We start from the raw sequence: 27211 nt of genomic DNA, 5'->3' as shown, positions 1-27211 counted from the left end.
CACTGTATACAAACTCACTATTACCGAGATACAGAATTGAGTCGGAGTTCGATACAGACTGATGTATCGAGATATTATGATTCTATTAGATCTTATTTATTCGTTGAGTATACCAACTGTGTTGATCTCACCTTGCTAATCGTTTAAAATTATGGTGAGATTGCCTGCGTACGCCTATCCTGCACTTTTCATCAGTAGGAATGTAAGGGGTTTAAGGGTCAAGTGTCCACACCATTCCTTCCTCTGAAGATGTTTGGTAGAGACTCCGACTGTGGCAGATGGAAGTCATGTCCCTGCCTAAGCCGTGCCTATTTCTGTCATTTCGTAATGTCTCAGCGCTCCAGTCTCACGCAATTAATTTACCAGCCATGAAAACTGAAACAGAAAGTCAGGGTACAGTATTAAACTTGCCTTTAAAACTAAACTGCCAGTTGATCTTCTTGTTCTCTGTACCTTCTAATAGCCAACAATTCTCCAAATCAAGTATTACACGTATTTTTAGTGGACTGTGTTAAGATATTGATAATATTGGTGTACCTTACAGTACTTCAGTGTCTAAAATATGTTTATTATCTATCGAAATGCACATTTCACTATAGGTTATTAAAAAGCAAAATTGCTTATTGTACACATCTCCTAGTTGTCTGTGGTAATTAACATATTATGAAAGGATATTGCCATTGCTATTTTAGATCTACTTGAGGCAATGAACTCTCCGTACAAAGATCGAATGTTCATCACCTGACATATTGTTAAGCACTCTTATAGAGGGGTAGAGGATGGAAGTTTTACGCTTAAATGTAACCGATGTTACTGAACGCTAATACTGTTTGTATTACTTTAGAACATTAACATACATGTGGTAACGCGTTTAACCATCAATGTTATATTTTTGTGGTACTTAAGTACAGACGCTACAACAGGAATGATACTTTGTGACGAGATATCTAGTGTCTTGTATCACTTGCACTACATAGTATCTTAATATACAAAGGAAGTTTTATCATGTTCCCAATACAATATGCAAACACCCAATATGTCCAAAGGATAAGATCGTATAACTCCCACCTGAGACCTAAAACCCTAAACGTGCATTCTCAAATTAACTGAAACTATAATAATACATCTACACCTATAACTGTGATATAACACGTGATGTACTAAAATAAACTGCTAAGCTCGCAGCTCATAGCTTTTGTTAGCTATACAAGAGCCTGTGGGCAAAAATGAAGCTGATCAAGCATCATTTTAGGGGAGAAGATTACCGTCTCATGACAAGACCTTTAATGCACTTTATCGCTAAAACTACGTATTTGCGTAGTACCAAAGTGTAACTATGCACTGCACTATTATGACGTGTAAAGAATCGAAATTATGAAAGAAAATGGTGATGTACGTTACGGATAAATAAAATTTTTAACGTCAACATTTTGATCACTGAAGCACTTTTGCAAGGCACAATGGATCCTACAATTCGATATTTCCACGTGTATTTGTCTGTATTATTCTTCACATTACTTTTGGCTGATATGTTGGCATCAGTGATATAACATGAATGTTTATCAACGATTTCATGCCGACTTTTGTACCACAGATTAAAGATAAAAAGAGTTGTATATATTACTTATCAAAGTACGTAGAACTGTTTCCTAGAAGAATACAAAGCACATATGGCACATGATCTGACTCAAAGCTTAAAGTGCACTTGTCAGTGGGAATATGCTGGTGTTTCTATGCTAGTAAAGTATTCCCACAGCTAAATCGTGTTCATTACTGGCCAAAACTTATAAACTAAAACCAATATCAAAGTCAACTAAATGTGTTAGTAAGCCCCAAACAAAGGAATCAACCGTATCTCTCAATGGACAATTATAATAAATTGCCTCATATATTACTACGTTTCAGCAAATTTGTAATAGATTACCCCATGTTACAGCAAAACTGTAAGAAATTGCCCCTTACATCGCCTTATTTACAGCAAAGTTGTTACAAAGTGCTCCAAAAATTATGTCATTACAGCAAACTTTTAAGATGTTACTGCAAAATCCGCTCTGCCACAGCAAAATTGTAAGAAAATTATGCTATAATTGCCCAATGTATAAGAAAATACCTTATACTTCAACGTGTTATAACACATCATAACCATTTACGCCAAAATTTAACTAACTGCTCTACATATATACATTCCCCACCTAAATTATAATAACTTGTGGCATACTTCAATGTGCTACTCAAAAACTATCGTAAAATACCCAAACATCCCCATGTTGCATTAAATTGTCAGAAGCTTTTGCTATTTATTGCACCACGAAGTCAACACCATTAAGGATAGATTTCTGTAAAATGACGAAGTATGATGTGAGAAATGTCTTGTAGTCTCCACTGTGCGATGACATGTCAGTATTATCAGCAAAGGATGGCAAATGTTTTGTACAGCAAGATGGTGGTCACCATATCGTTTGGATGACCTTTATATTGAGATGAGACAAAGACCAGTTGTGACAAATAAAGAGTTTTGAAGTGGGAGTAACATTGTTTAGTTTAGTGCAAAAAATCAAGAAAAGTCTAGTACACTAGTGCGCTCTAACAGTAACTTAGATCAGTAGTTGTGTCATGTGTGTTTATCATGCTATAGAACAATTTTCACATACTTCGACAAATAATACAAACACCCCTTGACCTCTTCAGTACATGGTACAAGGATCGAACTAAGATCATTAGTTAACATGTAACTTATATTAGCAGTGCCAAATGCAGGTCATGTATACGCCACAGCTGCCAGAAGCTACCCGACTTGGTTGCCCCCTTCTTTGTATAGCTTCAGACACTGCTGTCCCACCCACATACGCGCAGTGCCCTGCCAGCCCAGCAGGCAGTAGGTTCACTTCTGGGGACTATGACGGAGAGCGTGGTGGCCGAGAGGTTCTAGGCGCTATAGTCTGGAGCCGCGTGATCACTACTATCGCAGGTTCGAATCCTGCCTCGGGCATGGATGTGTGTTATGTCCTTAGGTTACTTAGGTTTAATTAGTTCTAAGTTCTAGGGGACTGATGACCTCAGAAGTTAAGTCCCATAGTGTTCAGAGCCATTTGAACCATTTTTGAATCAGATACAGGTTATGATCTTTCCTTACACTGAAACCCAAGACAAGAAACATAATCACTAAAGGTCGGCATCTACCTCCTTAAAGAGTCAAAAACTGTTTGAATATAGCCAACGGTAAACGGACACGGGTCCCCGAAATATGTTAGAGGAACTTTACATGAAGATGTACTAGTCCCTTCACATATTACACGAATTTCAATTAAAGGAGATAAAACTGGCGTTGTCCCCTTTTGATGACTAAAACAATTAATACAGAAAAATCAGCAAACAGATGCTGGGATCTAGGCCCTTCAAATATTAATGTAATTTCAATATGCGGAATGTAAAGTGGCAACTAGACTTTTCAGTGACAAAAAGAGTCTAATCAAGAAAAACCGGCAAGCTTGTGTCGACCGCTAGACCTGTCAAATATTAAACACATTACACTGTAGGAGAGATAAATTGGTCGCTAGCCGTCATTTGATCTGACGTGATTTTAAAACAATTAACTGGTCCATAAAGTATCACTCTTAATAAAAACAGCCAGAGAGTCATCAGAAACTTATATCAGATCACCTTACCAACACAGTGCCACAAGTGCCAGAATTACTCAGCGAGCTAACAGTCGTCCAAAACACACAGTTGGTGCATGACATTGGAACGGTCGCTACTGCTCACAGCAAAATGACACAGAGATGAAGAGCCCACAGGTAAACAGGCTAAGTCACATTTGGTAAATTTCTCCGGATAGCAAATTTAAACTTTCAAGATTACTAAAAAATACACAATTAAAATATCAAATTTAATAATGGCAGAGGATGTACAGTCGTGCTCAAAAGTATCCGAACGACCTGAATTGCATTACGCCTGATTCGCATGCGACCCGCATAACGCAGCTGTCTAGCAGGTCCTCAAATCACTCCTCGGTATAGTCGTTGGACTATTGAAAATGGTTCCAACAAGACACCACTAGATAACACTGCTCGTCGTAGTCATGATTTCTTCTTCAGAGTAACATATCTAACAGAAAATGATATTAAAAATTTAAGTTATTCTCGAGCAGCTAGTTGGGCATATGTATGAACTTCAAATGACACGACGGACCGTCTAGTTCTGCATATGCATTCAAACTCAGGTCATGCAGACTAAGCAAAGATTGCGTGACTGACGGGAACTAACAGTCATTCCTGACTGGGCACACAGATAGTGATATACCTCGATTTTAGATAGTATAAGATAGCAAATATCAACTTTAAATTATAAAACATAATCATTTTTATCGTACGCCAAATCTACCCAGCAACATTTGTCCGCGTTAACGAATTACGAGAGATGTTAAATATCGTTTCTTCACAAGTGACTTACTTGAAATGCCGTGAGGTAAAGCTCTGTGTTGGACAGGGATTCGAACCCAGAACCTATTCGGACTGTTATCGAAGCATAATCAACTGTGACATACTGGATTTTCTCTGCAGTAGCTAGATGTTCTAACCGAAATGACGAGATCAAACATTAATTTTTACCTTCCCAGGACTCCAATCCGGCACCTATCGCTGTTATATTCTAGAGAAAACGAACGTTAAAAACGGGTTTGTTACACCAGCAACGACATGTGAGCATGTTTGAACTAGAAATAATATGACGAGGAGATCAGTGCTGACTGGTAATCGAACCCCACACATATCGTTGTTGTCTGCACACAAAGAGACGTCAGCTTTCGAATTTTTCTCCACCAGCAGCTCGGAATAACATCCTTGAACTTACAGTGATCTCGCAAATGGTTCTGTGTCTCACTGGGAGTCAAAAACGTCAGATATCGTTAGTGTTGACAACGAATGAAAATACATTCAAAGTCAAAATTATTATCCACCACCAGATAGGTGTTCTCATTTTAGAGCTTGATAGTACATCATGAAAACTTTAGTGCCGGGCCAGGTTTCGAACCCATTCACGCGCAATATGTGGAGAAGATGAGGAATCTGCAGTTTTGAACAAACAACAAATTGCAGTCGATCTGTATTGTTACGAAGAGGTCAAATTCCGCTTTGAGGGCGGTCTGAGTTGCAATCCCAGTTCAGAATCAATTTTATGGATGTACAGATGCTCAAATAAAAGATGGAATAAGTGACCTGTGATCCTACATAGCGTTTCTATCGTCACTAGAAATAAATAACTAATATAAGAAAGGTTACTGGTGATAAGAGTTTCTACATGTCGCCACTCCTGACGTTATTGTGGCTCATCCTAACGTCTACTTGGTGGAGAAGGAATATCAAGTTTAATGTGAATTTCAGACGACAATGCCAATATACCTTCTTCACTTGGCCTAGCTAGAAGAGAATAGAATCTGTTTTCCCCGATCAAAAATCATCAGCAGAAGTTGGAATCAAACCCAGACCATAAGTATATGAACCTATCATCAATCCAACACACCACCAAACCCTCTTCTTTGTGACTCATTTTTCTATCGTAACGCCGTTGCGCCACACAGGATTAGAATTCTGAAACAAAGGCTCCCTGTAGTGGTTTGCAACATGTTCAGTACATTCATTTACTTGGTTGACCGAAGAAAATTTGTAACTGTCTGTCTCTCTGAATTCTAGATCGGTGCATATGCATCATCTAACAGCACTGAGGAATGCAGAAGTTCTGGTGGAATTGGTGTTGACTTCTGGGGCTGCTGTAGCTATGTCTCAGCTGCTGCACTTTTTTAAACGCAATTCTGCTCTCTGTTGAGGTTATCAATCTAATGGCACTTTGAACATAATTCTCATCACTACTAAACCCAAAATAGCTGCATGTGGATATAGGGCTAACGTTTGTGACATTTTGTTCTTTTTAGGTTTAATAGACAGCCAGGCAGCAGCTGCAACTCCAAACTTTTGTATTAAGTATGGGGAGAGCGCATCGTGCCAAAATACGTCTGAAAAGTATTTCCTGCATTAGCTGTCGTGTGGCAGTGGTATTTTACTCATCTTCAAACGTTGTTTGACAGCCTTAACTCCGAACAAGTTTTCCGCATGCATGTAATCAATAAACTGCATGTGCATTGTCAGACTGTTATAGACATCAGAGAATTCGCATATATCGTTGATGATTAATTTGTCTCTTATGTTTACTATTGTTTTAACAACACTAAAAGAAACATTCCGAAAACCGCGCACTGTGGCATTTCATAAACAAAGTTATGTAATCCTGTAAACCCAAAATTTGCTTGTCAGCAGTGGAATGAGGCGTTACCTGTTGTGCAGCATTGTATGTTTTTCACCATTGCACTTCGAGCCGAAAGTATTTTCTTACGATTTCCTTATCGATGTTTGATCTCACTGCTTGTAGATCTTTGACAGAAGGGATAGAAACTTCACATCAGTGTAACTAGAACGTGTAAGTATAACATTTGGTTTTTTATGGGTCAGTACATTACCACAGAGCTAGCAAAGATATATGTCCCTTCACTTCCTCTTATGTGGCCAATAGTGGCTAGAACTCATAAACCACTGTTTAAAAGACGAGGTTAGTTGCGATTCCAGAGTACTATGACTTTCGTGGACTGAAAACCGTAAATTTAGAACCTTGTTACACCTCAAGCAATAGTAACTCAGATTATTCAATTTAAATGACAGGAAGAATCAAGTGAACTTTGAAGCTTAATTCCGTGCACTCCACGAAGTAACTCGTCGATCACAGAGTTGCCGAACATACCTTGCCTTGTTGCCAAATCTCAGTTACAGTACCAGCAGGAAGAGGACGAACAGACGTGTTCCTACAGTGGGCTGGGAAGAGATCATAGCTGGCGTCTCAAAGATGCAGCTGCCACGGGCTGGAATACGTAATGCATCTGATTCGCATTTCTTTAACTAGGTTTGGGGACTGTAGTAGTTACTAAAAATACTCAGAACTGACTTTAAACTAAGCATCATAAATGAGTAACTCTCATAGTTGTTTTGATATTCCTTTCATAAGTGTACTCAAAACTAAGAAGTTCATTTATGGTCGTTTTCGTGCCTGGCCGATAGTCGAGCACAGTAAACAAATACAAATAAAAAAGAATGTGTGTGTGTGTGTGTGTGTGACAAGAGAGAGAAAGAGAGAGAGAGGAGGATATTAGTGTTTAACGTCCCGTCGACAACGAGGTTATTAGAGACGGAGCGCAAGCTCGGGTGAGGGAAGGATGGGGAAGGAAACCGGCCGTGCCCTTTCAAAGGAACCATCCCGGCATTTGCCTGAAGCGATTTAGGGAAATCACGGAAAACCTAAATCAGGATGGTCGGAGACGGGATTGAACCGTCGTCCTCCCGAATGCGAGTCCAGTGTGCTAACCACTGCGCCACCTCGCTCGGTGTGTGTGTGTGTGTGAGAGAGAGAGAGAGAGAGAGAGGGGGGGGGGTGTATTGAGAGAGACATAAATATAAAAAAGAAAGAGAGACAGAGTAAAAAATAATTGTAAGGAAATTGAATCATGGTATGTAAAGAAACCTTTTATTAAAATGACACGTTCCACATCATTACGAGATGTCGTATTCATGATCATTGGAATAAGTATTAATACAATCCAATCTAATCTAATCTTATCATATTGCTGACTAGCCATGAAGAGTCATGATTTATCGAAATTTTCGCTAGAATCACTAACTAAATCTAAGCTTGAAAATAAAACACGACAGTTTTTGTAATAAACCGGAACTCCTATCAAGACCCTTTCGTCCTTGTTAACTAACTTCTAAAGATGTCTGATATACTTCCATTCAGAAGTTACAAAGTGTGCATGCTTTTTAAGATGAAGCGCATGATGAGAAGTTCTGTGACGGAGATACGAACCCAACATATAATCGAAATGTTACGTATCGGTTTTTCTTACCAGCTGCTAGGTGTTTGAATCTAAAATAAGGATAGAAATTTTTGTGCGTGAGCGACAATCGAACCGCACACCTGCCGTCCTTCTTTATCATCCATGAATATAGCTTAAGTATCAATTGCTTAGCCATCAACAGTAAGATGTGTGCGTGTTTTAACTAGAAATAACGACGCCTATTGTGATTGTTGACAACACGTGAACAGCCATTAAAAATGCACTTTAATATGCACTAGCAGGCTGGTGTTCCCGTGATAGGGCTTGAAATGAAATTATGAATAATTTTGTACTGGATCAGGATTCAAGCCCACATACTTATCTTTGGAGGAGACCTAGAGAAGACTGCAGTCTTGGGAAAAGGAACGACATTACTAAACTGTACTGTTCCAAGAGATTCAGATCCTCAAAACATGAAATACGAATTCGAATCACAGTCCAGCACCAAATTTTTCAACGTCTCTAGTTCAATCAAGTACAAATAAAATAAGAGCACTGTTCCTGTAAATGGCTATTTGTTCATCAAATAAAATAAAATTTTCTAGTGTAAGTAAATTTAGTGGTCACAGTATTTCTGTGATTATGCAATGCATACGGATTGTAGAACTTAGTGGTGCTCTCTCTTCCTCTTCTGTATACAACATGCCTGACCTAAACGGGCCGTTTCTCATCACAGGCCCTAGGCAGTGCATCGGCATACTGACAAAAGAAACGTGCTTATACTGACAACCTCACTGTTCATTTTACCCGATTTTGTAATCATTTAAATAAAACAACATGACCTTCCAGTAGGAGACGATTCGTCCCCATTGTCCTTCTGTGAAATTTGTCAGTAAGCTGTTTGCCTTCCAACTAGCGAAATTCGGCAGAGTACGGCCGGTAAACGATTCACAAACCACGATTTAGTGCCGTTAAGACGATTTCTTCAAACATTGTCGTAGCTGAAGGAATTTAGTTTCTTCTTAAATCGCCTTATGCAGCAACGTTCACAGGCATCTCAAATAGGAAAAGCTCTTTACCCAGGTACGAGGGCTGTAGAAGAAACTTCTCACAGTATGTGTCACGTTGATCTATTCATCTGATAGCACTGAATTGGTATTTTGTCTAAGAGGTATCACAAGTAGGTTCCTGTAGCTGTGGGAATCATTGGTTGAAAACGAGTTGAGCACCAATGGGTACAGTACTGCTAAATATTGAAAATGATTATTAACATAAGTCTGAGCTCATCCACAAACTGAGGCGTATTTATAGTATTGAAGGTAGACTGTGTATCCTTGTCTTCCTTGAGTGGGCATTGGAAGGCGTTTACAGACATGTATACAATACTATGAATACTTCGAGCGCTGTAGTTAGCATTGTTCCAATAACCTGACTTTTGGTAAATTTTTCTGGGTCTTGAGCGTGCAATATGTGTTGTAGATGCAGTCTTAGACAAAACATTGACCGCCGAGTCGTTCACGTAAGGTGGACAATACAGTCGTGCGCCCTCAGAATTGTATGTCCGGCAATATGCTCGATCTAGCAACATTGTGTACTGAGGACTTCCCAGAGCAACTCTTAACAGCAGTCTGAGTACATCACCCTTGACTACGACCATAGTCTTGAGGCAAAATGCGGGACTAGTTATTACGACGTCTGGCAACCGAAAGCACACGTCGACAAAATTTTTATCGCCCTTTCATCTCGGTGCTGAAGCTATGAGTGTAATTCAAGTGAATATACAGTATATATTCGCTTTCTGTCACATTGGTAATAACAGTTTGGTTCGACAATATTTTAGCGAGTCATTTCTTGACCGACGATCTGCCCCTGAACACTGCATGCGCCTGAGTTCTCTCTGGGACCCGTTTGCTGCCTACCGGCGGGGGCTGAGGCACCGCGCTGCCTCGCCTTCTGCCGACAACGTCTGCTACGCTCCCCACTCTCGACGGTGTGAAACGCTTTAACCGCTTAACATAAAATCCCGAGCATACTCGTTTTTTTTTTTTTTAATTTATGACGAAATAATAAAGCGCCGAGTATACTCAGGCTTATCATTTCTGACTGGCACACGTTTTAAAAGCCTGAATTTACTCGTTCTATCTCGTGTTTTGGCAGTTCCTTGATATTTTCGGTAGATGTCACTGTGGTGTGTTACTCTGAAGTGTACATTTCTGGCAAGAGATGTCTCTGAATCAGGCAGTTGTACTAAATATAGCTGTCACTCTACAATCTGTTCTTGCAGTTTGCCTGCTATTTCCTCACATTTTTTGAAAATGGAGAGTGAAGGTGAGTTTGATATTGAATTTAGTGGGTCTGAGGGTTATGAAGATAGCTTTGAAGAGAGTTCAGAAGAAAGAAGTGATGAATCAGTTTCTTTTGAGTGTGACATTGCGAGCGCCAGAGTGTGGTACGAGATAGATCCATCTAAGCCACTGCCACCTGCTCCACCACGTTTTCCTTTTACAGGTAAACCTCAAATTAATTGTGAACCCTGTATTGAAGATGTCTTGCATTATTTTAGACAGTTCATTGATCTTGGATACTTGCAAATTTTGGCTGCCGAGACCAACAAATATGCAACACAAACAAACGTCCCGGCATGGAAGCCAACAACATTTGATGAGATGTACATATTAGTTGCTGTAATATTGTTACAAAGTATTGTGAAAAAACCGACATATCAGATGTACTGGACAAAAAGAGCTACATTAACCACACCAATTATTAGAGCGGTTCTACCATTCAGAGGTTTGTCAATTTGAAGAAGAACTTAGATTTTTCGGACAATGCAACCTATAATGCAGAAAGCCAGCCACAACCCAAACCGAATAAAGTATGGCCTATTGTGAGCTACATGTCGGCTAAATTTAGAAACCGCTGTGTTCCAGAAAGAGATGCCACCGTACATGAAAGCCTGCTGTTATATAAAGGGCGACTGGGATGGATCCAGTACTTACAGCTCAAGAGGGCTAGGTTTGGCATAAAAACATTCATGTTGTGTGAGTCACAGACTGAATATGTTTTGTCCCTAATTGTTTACGTTGGCAAGGGCACTACATTTGAGCAAGAATACAAGGATCTGCCAATGTCGTCACAAATTGTAATGACACTAATGCAACCCAGCTTGCTGACCTTCTGCTAACAAAAAGAGCAGATATGTATGGCATCTTGCGTCCTACGAGAAAAGGAATGCCGCCTTCTTTCCGGACCAAAAAACTGAAGAAAGGGGAGGTTTACAGCATTCCAGCGAGGTGAACTGAGTGCACTGGAATGGAAACATAAGAGAGACGTCTGCATGCTGTCCACTATCCGCAATACAGAAATACAAACACGGAAAGTAAGAAACAAATATATGGCCAAACCAGTGGCTGTATTTGCTTATAATGACACAATGGGGGGTGTGGATAAAGTTGATCAGCACATTGCAAGCAATCAATTGCTATGAAATAGGGGTAAAAAGTATTACAAGAAGATATTTTTTCATCTATTGGAATTAGCAGAATGGAATGGCTTAGTTCTATATAAAAAACATGGAGGAAAGCTCACTGCCCTTGACTTTCGCGTGGCTGTCACTGAACAGCTCATTGCCAAACATCAGGGGGAGGAATGTTCACCCAAAGCTGCAGGCCGTACATCAGCAAAATCAACCCCAACGCGACTTGTTGGACGTCATTTTCCATCTACGATTCCTCCGACCGAGAAGAAGCTGAATCCGACAAGAACGTGTAGGATGTGCAGTAGTGTGCATGATGCCAGAGGGAAGAAGGCACAGAGGGAATCAAGATACCTGTGTAAAGACTGTGATGTAGCTTTGTGTATTGATCCTTGCTTCAGGGTATTTCACACAGCCACAAACATATAAACAATGGCTCTAAATTTTAATGGTTATTGTTGCTGTTCACTTTTAGTGCTTCGATGCACAGAATTATTGTAATTTTAAGAAGAAAAATAGGGTTAAGGCTATCACGAGTATACTCGTGATTTTAAACCAGGGCCTATTTAGAGATGAAAATGTCCATTGTTAAGCATATAAAAAATAATTTCACTGTTACTCTCATTATTGTGCTTCACTGAATATTTCATTTTGGCAATAAAAGAATTAGTTGAAAAAAGAACCATCACATTGTAAATAATACGCATGTTAAGAGGATAATGTTGTTGAGTGGTGACCCATAAAATCTGTCTACAATTTGTGTTTCACACTCGATAGCAATGGAGGCACAAAACAATTTTTATTTGATGAATATTTTACTACACTAGTATGCAATACATCAATGTGGCACAGAATTAATTTCATTGTTTCTGATCCAGTGGACTATAATTAAAGCATCACATCCGTATCTTTTTCCTTTCACAGGAGATTCAGCAAATAATATTTTTGTCATGGATTCATATGTGTTTGTCAATGCACAGAGAGTAAATGCAACGTAATTTGCTTGGTTTCTTACTTTGATTCCCCATGGTAAATAAATCCGAAACATTGTGTCAATAACTTTCAGAACCTGCTCTACAGCTATTCAGGCAAACTGCTTCTTTTGGGGTCCATACATTAATTAATGGAGAAGTGAACGCTGTTCAAAAGTGATATTTAAAATATTCAATTGGGTTTAAGGCGACAAAATTGTACATATGTGAAGCTACTGTAACGTCTCCTGGCAAAACACACATTATATGTGGCAAAAAAGGAGAAAAGAATAACTGAACTGGATGATTGCAACTGCGTGGACAATAATTGTGTCAACCTTATGCAATAAAGAGAAACCATTATGTGTCATGTTTTATACTTGTATAGAATTATGTACCGATTTTTTAAAGATAATATCTGTGTCGGCGTGTACTGAAACCGCAACAGACGATACTTATTAAATATCAAACAAAGATGACCATATGTCAAAACGAGTATAAATAGTAGCGACCGAGCATTAATTTCTCTGTCGTCTTCTTGGAGTTACGTGAGTAGGAAGAGCCTGTGACGCTATATTGTATGCTTGTATAGCATTCTTTTGTCAAGATAGAGAGAAGGACGCCATTAGGTACGGATTTGTATAGGTGTGTAATAATTTAATCTGTCGAAATGTTTTGAATAGAGTTACTTAGTGAAAACTTGCATTATTATTTGTAATAAGCTCGCCTGGTATTTTATCCCATCCCTTTAAGACATTTTCAGCTATTTGAATATTATTTGTGGCGCAGAGCTGCGCTACGAACGAACAAGCCGCTGCCACGGTGCATTCACACTGCATTAAATGAAACCAATTATAATGCAAAGAAGGGGACAGGTAATAGTGAACTACAATTATTTCTTTCAGCTTCGGAACTGTAGGGCAGCGCAGCAGATTTTATGACGTGTTTTACAGGTGGACGTGGGCTGCGGATGATATATTATTAACAGTTCATAACATAAAAGAAATCATCCTCTGCGTAGTTCTGGTCTGGCAAACATTATAGTAAAAACATCTTCCTCTCTGATAATAGTCTCATGTTCTTGTGTTAGTCGTGGTACTTATTGGTGTTTTACTATTAACAAAAATCCTCAGCAAAATTTTGATGTTGAAGAAACATTGCGTACTGTAACATCAGCATTGATAACGAAATAATTTTCACTAACTTTTTCAATAACTGTAAAGTAAGGAAGATATGCTGAGCTTTATGGCGAGTTACAGTAACGAAAAAATGTTCCTTTGATAGAAAGCCAGATCCAGAATAATGAGAACACAATACAATTTGTTTAGTTGAAATTTAAGCAAGCCCGCAGCTCGTGGTCGTGCGGTAGCGTTCTCGCTTCCCGCGCCCGGGTTACCGGGTTCGATTCCCGGCGGGGTCAGGGATTTTCTCTGCCTCGTGATGGCTGGGTCTTGTGTGATGCCCTTAGGTTAGTTAGGTTTAAGTAGTTCTAAGTTCTAGGGGACTGACGACCATATGTCCCATAGTGCTCAGAGCCATTTGAACCATTTTTTTTTTTAATTTAATGATCCAAAGAAAGTCACAGCAAAGCATCCCCAAAAGTATTTCAGGGCTCTTTTCGCAGCAACATTTTATCTCATATATTAGTTGTATAGCGAGCATAATAAAACAAAGCAAAGAGGCATTTTTGGTTTCTTTCTTTGATTCCCTGTGGTAAATGGATGAGAAACATTGTGTCAATACCTTTCAGAACCTGCTCTGTAGCTACTCAGGCAAATTGCTTCTTTTGGGGTCCATACATTAATTAATGGAGAAGTGAACGCTGTTCAAAAGTGATATTTAAGATATTCAGTTGGATTTAAGGCGACAATATTGCATATATTTGAAGCTACCCAGAGAAAAAGTAAGTAGCTAGAGCCTCTGTTAGGAAATGTCTGCAGAGATTTCCTAATTGCTACTGTGGAAATTTAGCATAGAGGCCCTATAGTAATAAAGACGTTCATTTCCTTCATACTTATCACCCTGGCATGTGAGTCCTAAGTGAAGAACAATGATGAAATTCGTATCTTTGACGGTCGATTCGAATTTCTTCAGAGACACTTGTATTGTGAAGCAGCTTGGCAGTCATAAAGCCGAGATCTATGACCATTAACACAACTTACTGAGTCGAGCTACCAAGAGGACTTGATGTGTAAAGGTTTTCTTCCGATATCGTTAAGGAATTTCTTCTGGGAATTCGCAAATCCATTAAATAAATCAGAAAATAAATCTCGCACATGCTGGCCCCTACCACGGTTAGAACGTACGACTAATTGAACCGATGTGACACGAAAAACGGGCGGTACCATGGGGCTACGGGCACACTGCTTCCAGCATGCCACTCTCATAATGGTATTGGTCGCTCAGTCTAATAACGCATCGTGAAAGATAAAAAAAGTAGTCACTTGTGTGAAGAATTGCATTTCTCTAGCCAAAAAATTGAATTACAGCGTCTTAGTTTACATGAGAATTATATTACACAAGTCATTCAAATGGAAAGGGAATATCAAGTGAATTTAGAGAGTCAGCTCAGTACCATACACGGAAACGATTGCACTATCACAGTGTTGCCAAATGTTTGTGACGATGTTACCAATTCTCAGCTGCGCTAGGAACAGCACATAGAGGCATTCGACTGAAACATAGCCATGACCAAGATTGTAATTGGGGTCGACAGCATCGTCGTCTACCATCTTGACAACTCGAACGGTGACAGTGCTCGGCCGGTTACTTACATTTACTGGTATCAAAACTACAGCGTGAAAACACAAAAATGTTAATAACCCAGAGATCATTAACTTTGGAACCCATAGTAAAGTAAACCAGTCATAAGTCGGAAGTTTGGTTTGATCACCACATTGCTTTAATAGGCACGGTCTTGTTGGAGGTGGTATGCCATTGCTTTCCTCCGACGTTTGAGTTGACTTACCTAGCCAGTTAATAGGGGAACCTACAGTCTAACGAGGCTTTCAGACTACAGTGCAACTCGGCATTTTTCACATCAACAAACCTGCCCGAAGGGAAATATGCGTAAAATAGCACATAAAAATTGTGGGGTTGACCAGGGATCGAACCTGAGAACTTCGTATTCCTAGTCTTGCTCATTACCACTTTTTTAGTTTTTTTATTTTTCGTTTTTTTTCAATGCCTCCTTTATTTATTTATTTATTCATTCCTTAAAAAAGGGAAAAAGATTTTAGAAGGTTGGTATATCTGATTTTTTATTTTATTTTTATACAAATGGATAAAATGAAAGCTGTTCCTCTTCGGCTACATAAACAGAATAATAGGAAGTCGTCCCGTTACGATAAAGGATGCTCCATACTATAGCCATCTGTTTCCGTTGTTTGTTCACTGTCATAAAAAAAAGGAACTGAGAAGGGGAGCTATGGTTATCTTCTCATGTCATCCATAATCCAGCTGTGAGGCGGATTATGGAATGCGCTCCAAAGAAAATTAGAAAAATATTGCCTATATTAAGGGTTTCTGACGTTCGCAAATTGTTGTTCGTTGAGGTAATACCAAAAATCGGGTACTGTCTTTTCGCCATTAGCGAACAGGTAGTGAACAGCGTGGCCGCTAATCCACGTCATAGAGTTCGTTTTTGCTCTTGGGAAATACATCTCATCGTGGAAAGGAAGTGATCGGGTAGTTATCCTGTTGGGAGTATTGCGAGTGAGAAAAGCCAATATCTGACGCACCAAATACCAAACGTCCTTTGCCGACCCACATTCGAAACTATGTTCATCCGTGTCAATCACTTGGCGTGTGGTGCACAAGGGTGAATCGGTGAGGTGGATGTGATGTAGGCGAGTCTGGCACAACTGTTTCCCATTAACAGTTACGTACCATGCAGATTGCACGTCAGTATCAAGGGTGGTGGCATTCACTGCCTGCCACACAGCGCGCCGCTTTGTAGTGGGGTGTTTGCTTTCAACCATATTCGGCGTCCTGTTCATTTGCATGGCAGCATATATCGCCCTCGTCATCATCAAGCGTGTGGGTAGCAGTGCGGTGCGGATGTAGCTTAATTCGAGGAAGAATTGGCTAATGTAGAAGAAAGGTGCTGGGATGTCCGATATCATCACAGGGGGTGCGAGTGAGATTGGTCGTAAGGCCTCCAGTTAGAGACACGTGAGGCACGTCGGACTTCGTCGCCACAGTTGCAGGTGACAGCTGACCAACAGGGCCTTCGCTCTGTTCTGAACATGAGAATGGCCTAAACCCTCTCTGCTCCTCGGCAAGGTTAGGGACTTATAACGAATCTTAAATAACACGCCCGTATTAACAAAGGATCCCAAAACCGCCAACATGCGTTGAACCAGAGTTGGTTGTATCGGGAGTTCCTGTGCAAAATGGGGGATACGTGACGCCAAATAGACGTTGGCATATCGTGTCCGTTGCAGGAGGTCTAGATGTCTCAGACGGTGGTCACTTATTCCTGCTCTCATCTAATTCAATGAACGCCGGTAGTTAAGGGCTGTTGAACACTTCATGTCAGACGTAAATTCAAAGCCAAGAGAGTGGATTGTGTCACTGATTCGTAGCGGTGCGACGCTCTCGTCGGGTAGACCTCTGCCTATAGACAGGGCGTGCGATTTGTGGAGATTGAGTTTGCTCCCCTATGCCGCGCCGTAGGTCGCCACCCACGACAGTGCTGCACAAACATCGTGATTACTGCAAAGAAGGAGTACCGTATCATCCGCATAGGCAGTGCAGCAAAAAGTGTGGCCACCAAGGGACATCCCAGTCAGGCGTTGTCGGAGGCCGCAGAGGAGTGGTTCCAAGACGAGAGCGTACAATATCGCCGTAAGAGGGCAGCCTTGTCGCACCGGTCGTTGGATCTGTATCGGCGGCGTGAGACGGCCATTATATAATACCTTGGAGGTAGCGCCGCGTAGGAGACGAATCAGTACCTTAACTATGATGTTCGGATACCCAATGTGTCGCAGTAACTCCATCAAAATTGTGTGGTCGACTCTGTCAAAGACCTGGCTAAAGTCGAGTGAGGCCGAAACTCCTGGCAGTTGGCGAGCTTTGGGTAGCGTGATCACATCTCGATATCGGCACAGTGCAGTGCGAATATTATGGTAACCACCTAATGATGCTTGGTCCTGCGACACAACACATTGTACCGATCGCTTTAGGCGTGCCGCCAGAAGCCGGGTGAAAATCTTCAAGTCACTGTTGAGTAAGGTCAAGGGGCGATAATCACTGATCCTGGATCCGCCTCGTGGTTTGTGTATGGGCACAATCAGTCCTTCTAGGAAAGCCCCAGGGATCTGCGTCGTGGGAGTCATAAGATCGCGGCAAATATCAATCAATGCTGGTGCCAGAAATTGTTGATATGTCCGGTAAAATTCCAGAGGAAGACCATCAGGTCCCGAGGACCTGAGCAGCCCCGCCTCTGTTGCTTCAATGGTTTCCTCCTCCGTTATCTGCAGTCAAATCCGCTGCCGGTGTCAGAGAGATCGTGCCATAAGTGAGTTGAGAGACTTCGGCGATCACCTCTGGGGGATGTCGATGTTCCGAGTACAGCCCAGTGTAGTGAGCATGAACTGCGTTTCCTATATCGCGCCGGGTATCAAGGCGTCGTCCGTCTTCCGTCGTGATAGCTTGGATCAGTGTCATTACGTCGGCGCCGTCGTTCTGCAGTGACGTGATACATGGACTGTTCCTCCTGGGCCACCCTGTCTTGAGTGCACGCACTGACGTTCGCACCCTCAAGGTGGCAACGTGTTAATCTGATGATCTGTGCCTTGACACGGTTCACTGTCACCTGCCGTGCATGTGAGTACGGCTATGTTGTTCAAAATGGTTCAAATGGCTCTGAGCACTATGGGACTTAACATCTATGGTCATCAGTCCCCTAGAACTTAGAACTACTTTAACCCAACTAACCTAAGGACATTACACAACACCCAGTCATCACGAGGCAGAGATAATCCCTGACCCCGACGGGAATCGAACCCAGGAACGCGGGCGCGGGAAGCGAGAACGCTACCGCACGACCACGAGCTGCGGACGGCTATGTTGTACATTCCATTTAGATGCTGTAGTAAAAGTCCATGGTATGTCTCTTCCATGCTGCAACATCTCGGTCGTAGCCTATCAAGATCTTCCGGAGGGCTGGTTTGCTACATAGTAACCACCACGACAGTGTAGACCGGTAGGTGCCACGCCGGCGGCTACAAGAATCCCACATGTTCTCTATAAGGCAGCGGTATTCCTGAGAGGCTAAGGGAGTGATGTTCAACTTCCGAGGACTACAGCTGCCATACCTTCTGACGGCCGAGGGTAATGGTGCAGATGTAGGCCTCGTGGTCAGAAAACGCTGTGGGGCAAACTTCGGCAGCTCTTGTCCCCACAGCTATGGAGCGCGAGATGTAAATCCGGTCCATACGGCTGGAGGAATCGCTGGTGTAGTGAGTAAATCCGGACCGATCGCCACAAACATGTTCCCATGAGTCCACCAATTGAAGATTATTTATAATTGTCGCAAGTTCTGCGCAGAGATAATGATGTGGTAACTGATCCTTAGGTGCTTGGCTACAGTTGAAGTCCCCTCCGAATATCAAGGCGTCCTCACGGCCCATAAAGAGGGGCGTGATTGTATGAGCGAAAAACGTGGATCGATCGCGACGCCGACCAGATCCTGATGGTGCACAGATGTTAATAAGTTTGACTCCGTGGATAGTATGAGCCATGCCTCTGGCGTCAGGGAGATACTCGACGTCTTCTGCGGATATACCTTCGCGGAGGAGGATCGCCACACCACTGCCATTGTCCGACGAATGTGAGACCCAAGTCTTGTAACCGTAGGGTTCCTTGAAGTCTGCGACATACACCTATACACCCCTTGAAGGAGCGCAATGTCGATGTCTGCTGCGTTGAGCAGAACCTGTAGCATCGCTAGTTTATGTCGGGCACGTATGTTGTTAATGTTAATCGTTGCTAGACGGTATGTTTGGTCAGCCGGGTCGGCAACTGGGTTGTTTAGGAGGCCAGGTGTGTGGACGGCAGGGGCGGCCCCACAGGGGCTGACGATACAGTCGTAGTCACTGTGGTTGATCGGTGCTGGGTACAGCCGAGGGAGCATCTCTGCCCTCGGCATCCTCCGGGTGCTGTGGCTCATCCTCGGCATCATCCGCCCAAAAATCAGAAGCAGCAATTGGTAACTGTTGATTAGTGCTGTCGGTAGAGTGCTCGCCCGCATGTGCAGTAGCAGAAGTGGTATTGTCAGACCGAGGCTCAGAAACTGTATTCGCCGTAGCATCGTGACGGGAATTGTGAGTTGTGGTGATAGAGTCCTGAGTGTCGTCCGATGCCGGATATTCGTCCAGGTCACACATCCGAAGCAGGATGGCGCATAGCGCCGTTTCTCGCGTTTTCGAGGGGACCGTTGTTTCCGGACATGTTGTTCTGTGTCATAGAGTGCGGGCAGCAATCGTCTGATGTGGTCTCCATTGGTAGGAAGGCAGTAGTCGGGACAATTTCCGTTTCTACTTCCATCTTGTCTTTAGGCTCGCTTCGGTGGCACAATTGATCACCGTCTTGAGGCAGGTCTGCCGATGACGTCGTAGAGGGGGATATGCTGCCCGCCACACTGTCATCGACCACTGACTGCAATATGGTGTTGCGATCCTGGGCAGGAACAGCTGTTGCGGCTGCAGCCGCTGCATACGTGATGGGGAGTGAAGTAAGCGTCGCCGGGGATGGAACTTCACCAACCGGTGTCTGGGTCAGTCGGCGTTGAATGCAGGCCGATCGGACATGTCCTTCCTGGCCACAGCAGGCGCAAGTACGCGGTTGTCCGTCGTACATGACAATGGCTCTGCAGCCGCCAGGTACTAAATAAGATGGCCCATACTTCGTCAGTTCAATCTTAATTTGTCACACTCCGTTTAAGACGGGGTATGCCTCAAACGTTTGCCATTTTTCAGCCAGGTGGCTTAGCACGTTGCCGTACGGTTTGAAAGCTGTCATCACAACATCTGGCTTGACTTCGAATGGCAGCTCGAAGACCCTCAGAATGCGAAGGCCCAATCCAGCGTGGTCGATCGTGACAGTTCCTATGTGACCATCAGGATGCTTTAATGTAAGTCCATGAGTGTGTCGGCGCACAACATCAGTGCACGCCTTTTCATTGATCAGTTTTATGTATACGACACTTTGTGTTATGGAAAAGTGGATCCCAATGAAGTCTTGAGATGCAATTGAAGTTCTTCCCGGATGAAACGTTCAATGCCAAGTGCTCGAGGTCTTGCGTAGTACGCTTGAAATGTGATCTTAATTGTGGACTTACGGTACAAGTGCGCGATGGTACTACCGAAACACGGACGCGTGATACTCGCCGCAGCAGAAGGCAAACAAGTAAACACTCGCGCGCGCGGTGCGATAACGTGGGGACACAGGCACGACGACCTAGCCCCATCGCTGCTAACAGCGGACTGCTCTTCACCACTTTGCCACCACGTAGCCACCACTGTGGCATTTGCGTGGCTTTAACATTAAGAATCTCTCGTTTGTGCCTGCGTTGGCACTTGCGTGTCCCTGCACCAAACTAAATAGAACCGGATTGTATTTAGTGAATCCATGTTGGCATAAACAAAATTGGAGAAAAATTAAACAACATAAATGATCTCTCTTTGATGCCTTAATCTTCATTGCCATTATGCGTCTTATGAGAGAAAACGTACTCTTCATCAAAATAAACATCTTCGTCTTGTTATGCAAATATTTGCGATTTATTTTACATTAAAATTTTACTAACAAAATTAAAATAGGAGACATTTTCCTTTTGTTCACAGCATTTAATCGCTGAAGAGAAGTTAAGCTGAAATTAAACAATATGTGCTTTAAACAAAGTCTTCTTCCTATTAACACAGTAGGGTCAGTACCGCGTCCAGATCCCGTCCTCTTCTACAAATGCATTTGACCGCCAGGGAACAGAGGCAACAAGCTTTTCTGATGCATCTGTCGCACTGTGACATCTCTTCCCACGCAGCGTGAACTGCTTCCGACAACGCTGCCTTGGATGTTGGTGCAGGTCTTTTCCTCCTAATAACTTTTTTCCATCTCTGCCCAAACGTGCTCTATGGGATTGAGGTCAGCAGCTTTTGGAGGCCAGTCTAACAGCTCAACGTCTCCTTTAATCTGAAACCAGAGTCATACACGATTGGCTGTATCAATTGTGGAATTGTCATGTTGGAAAATTAGTCTACCTCCGGGAAATCGCTTCCGAACAGAAGGAAGTATGGTTTCTTCCAGTATTTCGCAGAAATAAGCACTACAAATCGAACGCTCAAGTTCCCACAGCACGCCGCAACCATTGGCTGATATCCAGCCCCAAACCGTGACAGACGTCCGGCCACACCTTTGCCTCTGTTGGACATATTTACGGTCGTATCTCGTTAAACTTGGTCGATACACATGGACAGAGCTGTTTGGAGCAGTTGAAAATACCTTCTCGTAGGTACGAAAGCGGCTCCCTTCCACAGGCCACTGCGAAATTTAACCTGGCAGTCCCATGTTGCTCGTTCAGCATTTCCTTAACAGCCGATTTTCGTCCATACCTTCCTTCCTCGTTGAGTCGACGATGTATGGTCCACCTGCACACTGTTGGCCGCAGGATGTTTTTAATTTTTCTGCTTCTCCTGAAAGGGTCCTCAACACTGCAGCGGAGTATACTCTTGTATGCATTCTATGTGGTAGTCCGTGGGCGTCCAGAGCGACGACGACGGTTTACGTGGCCTTCATCTTCCATCCTCTTCACCCAGAGATGAATAGTGGATTTTTTGTATGGAAATGGCACTGATACAGTACCCGTCTTGCCGGCCGAAGTGGCCGAGCGGTTCTAGGCGCTTCATTCTGGAACCGCGTGACTGCTACGGTCGCAGGTTCGAATCCTGCCTCGGACATGGATGTGTGTGATGTCCTTAGGTTGGTTAGGTTTAAGTAGTTCTAAGTTCTAGGGGACTGATCACCTCAGAAGTTAAGTCTCAGTCCGCAGCTCGTGGTCGTGCGGTAGGGTTCTCGCTTCCCACGCCCGCGTTCCCGGGTTCGATTCCCGGCAGGGTCAGGGCTTTTCTCTGCCTCGTGATGACTGGGTGTTGTGTGATGTCCTTAGGTTAGTTAGGTTTAAGTAGTTCTAAGTTCTAGGGGACTGATGACCATAGATATTAAGTCCCATAGTGCTCAGAGCCCAGTTAAGTCTCATAGTGCTCAGAGCCATTTGAACCATTTGAACCAGTACCCGTCTTCATAAAGTGCAATGATATGACCTTTATCTAACTCACTGAGCTCTGACATGTCGCCTTGACAGAAGTAAGAACCGACTCACAATTCAACAGGAAACGAAGTGCCACACAGTAAGCAGAGCACTCGCTCGAGCACCGACGTCAAATTCATTCCCGATTTCAAGCTTTCAGTACTGTGACACGTGGATTATATTCACGATTTCACTGGAACGTTTAGAGCAATATCATTAAATCAACGCTGTTGCAGATGATCCAATTACAACAGATAGGTGTGTTCGGTGTATAGGTATATCAGTCAAAAACACTAGTCTGAAATTTTTGTGAGCTGTGTTAGATGACAATCTATATCTGTTCAACAAAATTCAGGTTAAACAGAAATGTGTTTTAGTCGTAACTATTATTTCGAAGGAGCGAACATATTTTAGTACGGAAGACTAAAGTAAACTGTGGCGTTCAGTGGATTCGAGGTATTGCATACATTGCTGTATGTCACTTAGATCGCTCGTTGTGGGGAGCAGGGGAAAACAGTCTCTACAAACTTCCGATTTACAAATAAGTTTCACAAGGAGAGGGTCTGACAAGCGCGCTAACGATTTTTGTCAAATATGGCATGGATGTTCCAGCTTTGTGCTATACACTCCCTAGCATCTGAAGAAATCGAGGACAAAGTTGAGGACGGACAATCGTATTTTCAATGCTGTACGCCGAAAGGGCGTCGACAAATTAAACATTTCATTAGTACGTTAGAGCTTCCAGCCGTTACATGGTGGCTTAGTGGTAAAGAACAAGACTAGGACTACAATGGTCTCGGGTCCAACCTTGATCAGTACCACAATTTTTGTGTCCCACTGTACACTTATTTCACCTCGGACAGTGTTTGTTGATGTGAAAAATTCCGAGTTGCACTGTGGTCCGAAAGCCTCGTTAAACTGTAGGTTCCCCCATTAACTGGTTAGGTAATTTAACTCATAGGTCGGAGGATAGCAACGGCATACCACCTCCAACAAGACCGTGCCTATTAAAGCACTGTGGTGTCCAAACAAATCTTCCGACCGATGAATGCTTTACTTTACTATGGATTCCAAAGTTAATGATCTCTGGGTTATTAACATTTTTGTGTTTTCGTGCTGAAGTTTTGATACCAGTAAATGTAAGTAACCGGCCGAGCACTGTCACCGTTCGAGTTGTCAAAGTGGTAGACGACGATGCTGTCGGCCCCAGTTATAATCTTGGTCATGGCTATGTTTTAGTCGAATACCTCTATGTGCTGTTCCTAGCACAGCTGAGAATTGGTAACATCGTGACAAACATTAATTTGGCAACACTGTGACAGTGCAATCACTTCCGTTATGGTACTGAACTGACTCGCTAAATTCACTTGATATTCCCTTTCCATTTGAATGATTTGTGCCATATAATCCTCACGTAAACTAAGACACTGAGAATGAAAATTCAATTTTCTGGCTAAAGAAATGCTATTCTTAACATAAGTGACAAATTTTATTACCTTTCACGATGCGTTATGAGGCTGAGCGACCAATACCATGATGAGAGAAGGGTGCTGGCCGCTGTGTGTCCGTAACCCGTGTCTCGTGTCGCAACGGCTCACTTAGTCGTCAGGTCTAATGGTGGTATGGGCCAGCATGTGCAAGCTTTTTTTCTGATTTATTTAATGGAGCTGCGAATGTACAGAAAAAATTATGATAAGTTGATAATCATTGTGAATATTTAGCAGTACTGTACCCATTGGTGTTAAACTCGTTTTCAACCAATGATTCCCACAGCTACAGGAACACTACTTATGAAACCTCTTGAACAAAATACTAGTGCAGTGCTATCAGACGAAAAGATCAACCTGACACGAACTGTGTTGTTTTTCAACCTTCATACCTGGATAAAGAGCTTTCCTTATTTGAGATGTCTTGAACGTTGCTGCATAAGGTGATTCAAGAAGAAACTAAATTCGTTCAGCTACGACAAAGTTTAAAGAAATCGTCTTAACGGCACTAAATCGTGGTTTGTGAATCGTTTATCGGCCGTACTCTGTCGCATTTCGCTGGTTGGAAGGCAGAAAGCTTACTGACAAATTTCACAGAAGGAAACGGGGGACGAAACGTCTCCCACTTTTTGTTTAAATGATTACAAAATCAGGTAAAACGAACAGTGAGGTTGTCAGTATAAGCACGTTACTCTTGTCAGCATGACGATGCACTGCCTAGAGCCTGTAATGAGAAACGGCCCGTTTAGGTCAGGCATATTGTATACAGAAGTGGAAGAGAGAGCACCACTAAATTCTTCATTCCGTATCCATTGCATACACACAGAAATTACTGTTACAGTGTATTTATGGAGCGCAATTAGGGAACTGCCTGTTTTCCGGCGAAAAAGAGCAATGGCAAAACGTCTTCGCTACATTAGGTTACTTAAACTGGCCTCACTCTGAGCTAGAATTTATGGTCAGCGACTAAGTGTAAAGTCAATGAGTCCGATGTGGCTTTTGCAACTGTGAAATGCTTTCCTACATTATGGAAGCGAATATTAAATTTGAGCTAATGTTGCGAAAAGTTTGAACTTGCATAGCTTAGAATGAAAATCGTTCTGTTTATTTCAAAGGAAAACAATTGATTATCTAAAACATTCTCTGTCATACACAACTTGAAACAGGTCACGTCGACCAAATCATAAACAGCGACGTATATCGGAAGGCAGTAAGATCCCTTGGGTTTTGGTTTGGCGGTATTCGACAACCATTTCTAGGCGCAAGTAAATGACGAAGGGCAGCGGGTTTTTGTTATCAAGCAACGACTTCATCAATTACATTAGTTTTAATGTAATCTACGAGTGATTGCTGATGTTTGATATTAACATGAAAAGGATTCCGTAGACAGGGAAAGAACCTGTTCTTGGGCAACTGCTTCTATAATCACCAAAAGACATTAAATGATCTTCAATCACATGTGTTCCATCAGTGGTATGAAGAAAATGATAGTAATAATTGTGGTAATAATCGATTTTTTCGTTAATTCCACACTTCACTGTGGATTTTCTCGAACTAAGAAATTTGCTGAATCAGTGAAAATTTCAAATTGGTTTCACATCGAGGCTATGATGCCTAGAGAAGTCTTTACATCCGGCTGACATGAGAATAGCATAATATACACGTCAGAAGCTTGCTTCTACTTAACCGTTTAATAGAATCGCATTTCTTCCACCGTACTAATTTTGTACGCTAAGCACAGCATCTGTTACAGCACACTCCTGGAGCTGGGAAATGTGACGACAATGGTCTGGTGGATTGAACTATCACAGGTGCAACGCGTGGGTTCTGGCTTTTACTTTTGAATCGCACAAACAGATTTACTTTACCTCCGGTCAGCTCAAGAGAAAGACGTTATTATCCACAATTCGCATTGAACATCATGTTCCTTCATTGCCAACTGGGCAGAGCCGGTTTATGTTGGGAGATGGCATAGGCGGAAGTCATGGCAAACAGATATCCTGTCGCCACTAAACTTACTTACATTAGAAAATTTTATTGTATTTGATGAACCGATAGCCATTTGAAGGAACAGGGCTCTTATTTTATTTGTACTTGATTGAACTAGAGACGTTGAAAAATTTGGTGCTGGACTGTGATTTGAATTCGTATCTCCTCTTTTGAGGATCCGAATCTCTCGGAACAGTATAGTGCAATAATTTCGTTCCTTTTCCCAAAACTGCAGTCCTCTCTAGGACTCCTCCAAAGATAAGCATGTGGGTCCGAATCCTGATCCAGTACCAAAATATTCATAATTTCATTTTCACGTGCAGACCAGCCTGCAAGTGAAAGTTAACGTGCATTTCTAATGTCTGTTCATGTATTGTCAACAATCGCAACAGGCGTCGTTATTTCTCGTTAAAAGACGCACACATCTTGCTGTTGATGACTAAGTAATTGATACTTAAGCTAGATTCGTGGATGATAGAGAAGGACGGTAGGTGTGCGGTTCGATTGTCACGCAGGTACAAAAATTTGTGTCCTTGTTTTCGATTCGAACACCTAGCAGCTGGTAAAAAGAAAACCGATACGTAAGATTTCATTTTACTTAATTAACAATCCGATTATAAGTTGCGTTCGTATCTCCGTCACAGAACTTCTCATCACGCGCTTCATCTTAAAAAGGATGCACACTTTGTTACTTCTGAATGGAAGTATGTCAGACATCTTTCGTGGTTAGTTAACAGGAACGAAAGAGTCTTGATAGGAGTCCCGGTGTGTTACAAAAACTGTTGTGTTTTATTGTCAAGCTTAGATTTGGTTACTGATATTGGCAAAAATTTCGGTAATTCCTAACTCTTCATGGCTAGTCAGCAATATGATATGATTAAATTAGATCGTCTGTGAATGAGTTTCTTAGTTTTGAGTACACTTACGAACGAAATATAAAAACAACTATGAGTGTTACCGATTTATGATGCTTAGTTTGCAATCAGTTCTGAGTATTATTAGTAACTACGCTCCAGTTCCTAACACTAGATACAGACTTGCGAATCCGACGCATTACGTATTCCAGCCCGTGGCAGCTGCATATTTGAGACGCTAGCTATGGTCACT

The sequence above is a fragment of the Schistocerca americana genome, chromosome 6, assembly GCF_021461395.2.
Source record: "Schistocerca americana isolate TAMUIC-IGC-003095 chromosome 6, iqSchAmer2.1, whole genome shotgun sequence".
Classification (NCBI taxonomy): domain Eukaryota; kingdom Metazoa; phylum Arthropoda; class Insecta; order Orthoptera; family Acrididae; genus Schistocerca; species Schistocerca americana.
The sequence above is the reverse complement of the archived record's forward strand: the minus strand, read 5'-3'. Positions refer to the sequence as shown.